This window comes from Megalops cyprinoides, chromosome 7, assembly GCF_013368585.1.
Source record: "Megalops cyprinoides isolate fMegCyp1 chromosome 7, fMegCyp1.pri, whole genome shotgun sequence".
NCBI classification, from domain to species: domain Eukaryota; kingdom Metazoa; phylum Chordata; class Actinopteri; order Elopiformes; family Megalopidae; genus Megalops; species Megalops cyprinoides.
Genome location: NC_050589.1, coordinates 18,885,705 through 18,891,704, shown reverse-complemented (window position 1 = coordinate 18,891,704; position 6,000 = coordinate 18,885,705).

Below are 6,000 nucleotides of genomic sequence, written 5' to 3'. Positions count from 1 at the left end.
AATGTATTGATACAATACTGCATTAAGCAGTATTAAGCTCGTGTGTCTGCACGAGTGATTTCAGTGATTCTACGTATGATGAATTATGTTTACAGTATGTGTCATCACTGGTACTGTTTAATAATGTCCAAGTTGTTCAAAATGTGAACACAATTCATGAAAAACAAATAAACAAAATTGTTTATTAATTTCATTTAATAAATAAAGAACGGGTGAATGACGTTTGAACAGAATCCAGCACTTTATCACAAGCACTCTTCCTTGCTAGAGGATATCATAGGGTTATCATTTCAGTGTTTATAATGACATTATATTGACAGCTGGTCTGTCCTGTTTTTGGCATCTGCCAGAATTCTTGTCAAAAGATTAAGGAAGCCAGTTTTTATTTTAAAAGTCATTTGCTACAAATACAGACACACAACACCCACACACACAAACTCAGACACATGTGCAAGCACACACACACACACATACACACACACACACACACACACACATACACACAGATGCTTCAAATACCCAAAAATGCTTCAAAGGATGCCACAAAGACCCAAACAAAATCCAAACCAAACCAGATCCCCCTCACACCAAAGCATCCAAAGCAGCATGTCACTCTTTGTTTGTCAGAAACAGGGGATTGACAACACAGTTAGGTTCAATTGTTTCCTCATTGAATGTTCCAGACAATCTGTTCCAGACACAGTTCCAGGTGTAATGATATCTATATGCCAGCAGCAAGCAGACAGATGTGCAACAGGGCTCGAGTGCCATACAGCCCCTTTCACATCAACCGGAAGAGCCAGATTGCACCACTTTTGTCTCCAGGTCTGGAATTGAAAGTGAACAGATGCGCTCAGCAATAGCGATGTAAAATGGCCTTAAAATTCATGGCTGGCGCGTGGCTCAGGCCCACCTGTTGGGATGCCCCCAGAGCAGTGAGCGCGAGGCGAGTCTCACAGCCCAAGTACAATGTGAGGGAAGCGGGGAGCAGATCTGGAGTAAAGATGCCCAAAGGGCATTTTAAACAGCCAGAGCAAGGTCACACCAACCAAAGTGGAAGGCAGGGCATGGCGCTTTTCAGCCCCGCTAATGTGGGCACCTGCTCGGTTCTCACTGTCAGCCCAGCTTCATGAAAGCCGCCTGTGTCAGCCCTCGTGAGAACGCTTCCCCTGACCCAGCGTGACCTCTCAACAGCTTCGCTCAAAGAAAACAGACGCACGCCATTATTGGCCATGGCGGTTTCCCTCTGTGTACACACTTTCGCATGCGGAGTCGTATCCTTGTTACTCCCCAGAATCTTTAGCAGAAAAGGTCGCACACAAATGCGAACCAGTCGGGGATTGAGTGCGCATGCCAACCGCCCACGTGCCATCCGGTGTTTTTTTTTTTCCAGAAAATGTTTTTTTAAGCCATTGAATGCCATAGCCTCACACATGCACCGTGTCACTCACTATGCGTGCATGGTGCAGCTTCGGACCCCCCTCCTCTGAATCTTACTGGCATTGCAGTTACCCTGACATTGCAATTACTATGAGCAATCAGAAAAGACTGAAATGGAATGCATATGCATCATGGGCAGAGTACATGTATGTTTTTATATGTGTACATGTGTATATGTATGTGTGTATGTATCTGTGTTGGTGTGAGAGAGAAAGAGACAATAAGAAAATAAGCTTATCTGGTCATGGGAGATAAGTGGTAAACTATTTCATTGACCACAGATAAAAAAAAAATACTGATCACATGTATAAAAGTAGCCAGAACAAAAACACCCTGATCTCACAATCCCACAGCCTGTGTATCGACTTGTATAAATGGGCAGCCCACACCGCACCATGGCAATCACAGAAACAACAAAATGAACAGTGCAGCATGCTTCCTACTGCGTGTCACATTGTGTGAGAGCTAGCCATGTGCAGCGCTCGACATGACTCAAGTTCACTGATGACTGCCACGCTCACTCAAGGCAATACAAAGGCACTCTCTCAGTCTCCCGTCAGCTGCCCTTTCAAAATACAGGTTTCACTGACGGCTGTCAGCTGGGTATGCCCGGTCTGTTTCCCAGCAGCACCAGCAGTGATTGCAAGGTGTACCTAATAGATTTGATGTGCTCTATATAGAGAAGATGTCTCGTAGATGTCGCAGGCCTTCTAGAGCACATGGGAGTCATTATACACTTTCATGCCAGGGAGGGGTCTTTTGGCACAGGAGTCTACCACATGGCAGAGGGTCGAATGTTCCTGAATGCTGGGGTCAGATCACACCAGGGACATGCCATTCACCTGACGCGCAGCAGGCAGGGTGTGGGAGGTGACCCCCTGCTCCGACCTTACAGCTCCTCCCATCGGCAACATCAAAGAGCTCTTCCTGAAGCACCTGCACACCTGGCCGGACATCAAGAGAGGAGTTTCTCCCGCTGGACTCCTGGCCACAGCTTATAATGCGCTGAAGCATGTTTGACTCCAGGCTGCCTGACTTGTCTCTGACACACACACAGACAGCCAGCAGCCAGCCAGCCAGACAGACAGATACACACACACACGCACGCACACATACACACATACACACACACACACACACACACACACATGTGCCCACATAAATATTCACCCTTAAATATAGACACCTGTTTTATTTACGCACAACCATACACTCACGGATGTGCACACAAACACACATACAGACCCGTGTCTGCAGGCCTCACCCTCAGCCTCACCCTCATCAGTTCACTGCTCATCAGGGATTCAGATAATGCACTTTAAAATTCCCTCAGCAGCCACAGCAAAGAGCGATCTTCTCCATGGCGTTAGAACAGCTGGTACCCAATCCACTCAGCAGCTGCCATAGGCTGGCTCATTTTTCATGAAGGAAGCATGCCTACACTGGGCAGCATGGGTAACCTGTGACTCAGCCACTGAGGGCCAAGCACAGGATAGTAACCACACCACATACCAGAACATTTCCCACAGGTGCCAAAACAACAGCCTGACCATTGATCTCAAAAGAGCAGAGAGCAGGAGTATTTCAGATAAATACACTTTATAAATCCTTTGTATAATCTTGGAACACAAGTCAAAAAGGAGCTGGATATTCACTTTCAAAACTGTAAAGAGATTTCATTCGTCTGGAAATATCAGGCTTGGGTTTATATTTAATTGAAATAACAAGTATGTAGCAAATAGTGATATTCTAGGATACATGTGTCAAACAGCCATTAGAAACTAATTTAAATGCTTCTGGATGTCCACCTAAATTCCAAGTCCTAAGTACATGCATTTTTAAAAATCAAGGCATGGCCAACCTTCAGCACGTATGCAGCTGCTCAAAGTACCCTTGAAGACCACAAAATTAGCAATTTGATCTTTTTTGGGGAGGCAACAAAGGAAACACATTTGCAGTCTGATAAATTGCTACTAGAGTTTTTGTTATTATTACTGTGATGAACACTTGTATGGACACCCTCCAAAAACGTCTTCTAACAGTAAACCCAGACTTGTTCCGTTAATCAAGCAGCAGACTGATGGGACAGTACAACACTGAATGATTTATAGAGAAAAGTGATTTGAAAAAAACTTGGAGACAGTTTTGAAGGAAGACGGAGCAGGGAGGCCTGCATTCTGGCCTTGATTAAAACTTGATGACACTGTCACATTGCTACAGCTGACTCTGAAACCTGTAAAGCAAAGAATTCTGTGACAATCCGATTGCAAAAGGCTCTACGGCAAATAAAAGTTGATTGAACCTGAGCTGAGGTGTGGGGAGACAGGAGAGAGGATTGGAGACAGATGAGTGGGGGGCCGCCACGGATGCCATCAGTCCCGTCACACACACGGTTTGGAGAGTCAGCACTGCAGGCTTGGACTTGAGTTTTGGTTTGGAAGTGGAGGACAATCGAAACAGAGAGCGGGAAGATGGGAGGCTGGGGAAAAAAGCAATGCGGTTGGGGACTGCTCCAATGAAAGTAGGGGCTGAAGGATGACCAGCTCCCATCTTGATTGATGGAGGTGACTGGTGTTATCTGCCCCCGCCATGCTCCCCTGCACACCACGACAGGGCTGGACTGCAGAATGGCCCTGAGAATGATGGAGGAGGGCGATTCAGAGCCCCGCAGTCCTCTCAACGCTGCCCCCCACCCCCCCCAGCTCAACCAGCTGTTTGATCAGCAGAGCCAATTAGGTCTCTAAATTATTGATCAAGTCCATAACTAAATTTACCTCCCATGAAAGAAATGACGCTGGTATAATTGCTGAATCTGAAATGCGTTTACAGGCTGTGCAAGCTTGCGGCGGCGTCTTCCTGCTGGTAGAGAATCCGGAAATCTGCGTGGTGTGCCGCTCAGTTTCGCAATGCTAAAACATAGCTTGCATTTTTGGGCTGTTGTGTGGTGATCGCCTGTATATGCATGGTTCCTATTGTGTTTCATGTCTAATGAGCTGTGAAATTAGTTCTTTCTAGGAAGAAAATAAAGCACACAGCCTGAAACTCTTCGTATCCCACTGCACACGCCAGGCTGTGGAAATCAGCAGCTGCAAGCTAACACCTAGATATCCCAAAGGCAGCCATCCAGCACCCTGAAGTCCTGCAGCCATCTCCCCAGCGCCAGACAGCATTGAATAATGTGGCCCCTATGCACTGGAGCACTAGGAGTCTTTCAATGATTGGCTGATTCAGACATATCATCGAAAGGTAGGGAGCAAACTCAGAACCAGTCAACAGCAAATGACAAAGAAAACAGGTGTCTATATTTAAGGATGAATATTTATGTGTGTGTGTGTGTGTGTGTGTCTGTGTGTGTGACGTGTGTGCACAGTGTGCACATATTTCCAGACATTCTTCATCTGACACATCCACAGGGGTCCTGGTGACAGACAGAGAATGAGATGCACAATGACCTCTCACACGTCCCCACCTCTCCCCATCTGTTTCCTCTGGACATGGAATGACCCATGCACCCATCCGTCATAACCCCCTCCCCCCCCTTCAGCCCCCCATTCCTTCTGTTCTCAGACAGCTGCTGCCTCCCCCTATACTGCACAAAGTAAAGAACACAGGCTGGAGGGAGAAAGGGCTGCACTTGTGTGGCATCAGGATTGAGGGGAGTACTCCTGTGTCTGGTTTGTCCTTGACACCACTGCATCCAAGCGATGGTGCTGAAAGAGAGAGAACTGTCAGAACCTGGTTCATCTTCCTGTCTGGGTTGGGTCTGAGCCTCGGTCTGGGAATAAGGGAGTGTAAGTCTACATTTTTTGTGGTTTGGGATAGGGGAAATGATGCAACAAAGAAAAGTTTGAAAAACTTTTTTGTTAAACTTTCACCATATATTATCTCAGAAAGTTTCTGCTTAGCCATGAGATCCAGTGTTCATTCCTCTGCACCCAAAGAGACTGTAACAACTGTGTTTATATCACAAAAGACTCATTACGCATGAAGCCACAAGCTCACATGTTTCATTCCCCTTTGATATCATCCCCACCATTATGCACTATTACCACTGTTATACACATTAGCTGCTCCTTGGCTGTAAAAATGAAACTCCATTATGGGGTTATCATCTAACTGAAAAATCAGGTCCAGTAAGAGAAGGCATTATATCAAACAAATAGACCCTGGGCTGAGACTTCATGTGACTTTAGGCAGACTTCACTTTCCCACTGTCAGGCTTAGCTCCTGTTGGACTTCCCATATCCAAAAGCAAGACCTCATCAGGGGGACAGTGGGTCAAGGTGACATCACAGCCAAACCAGAGTGGAGGTTGTTGAGATCTGCCAGGCTGTCGGTTTCAAAGTACCATCCATTCTTCCCTCTGAAATGGGTAGCTCATTTCCTCTGCTCTCCGCTTCCTCCTCAGCTGCGCAATTTAGCAGTGCTCCATTCTCTTTTCAGGCCAAAAACGGCATCTGGGAGTGAAGAGAGACAATTAGGCAGCAGAGAGACTCCGGTCAGGACACAATTACAGCTCCAGTGATCAGCGCGTCATTGCTGGGCATGTCCGGGCCCACG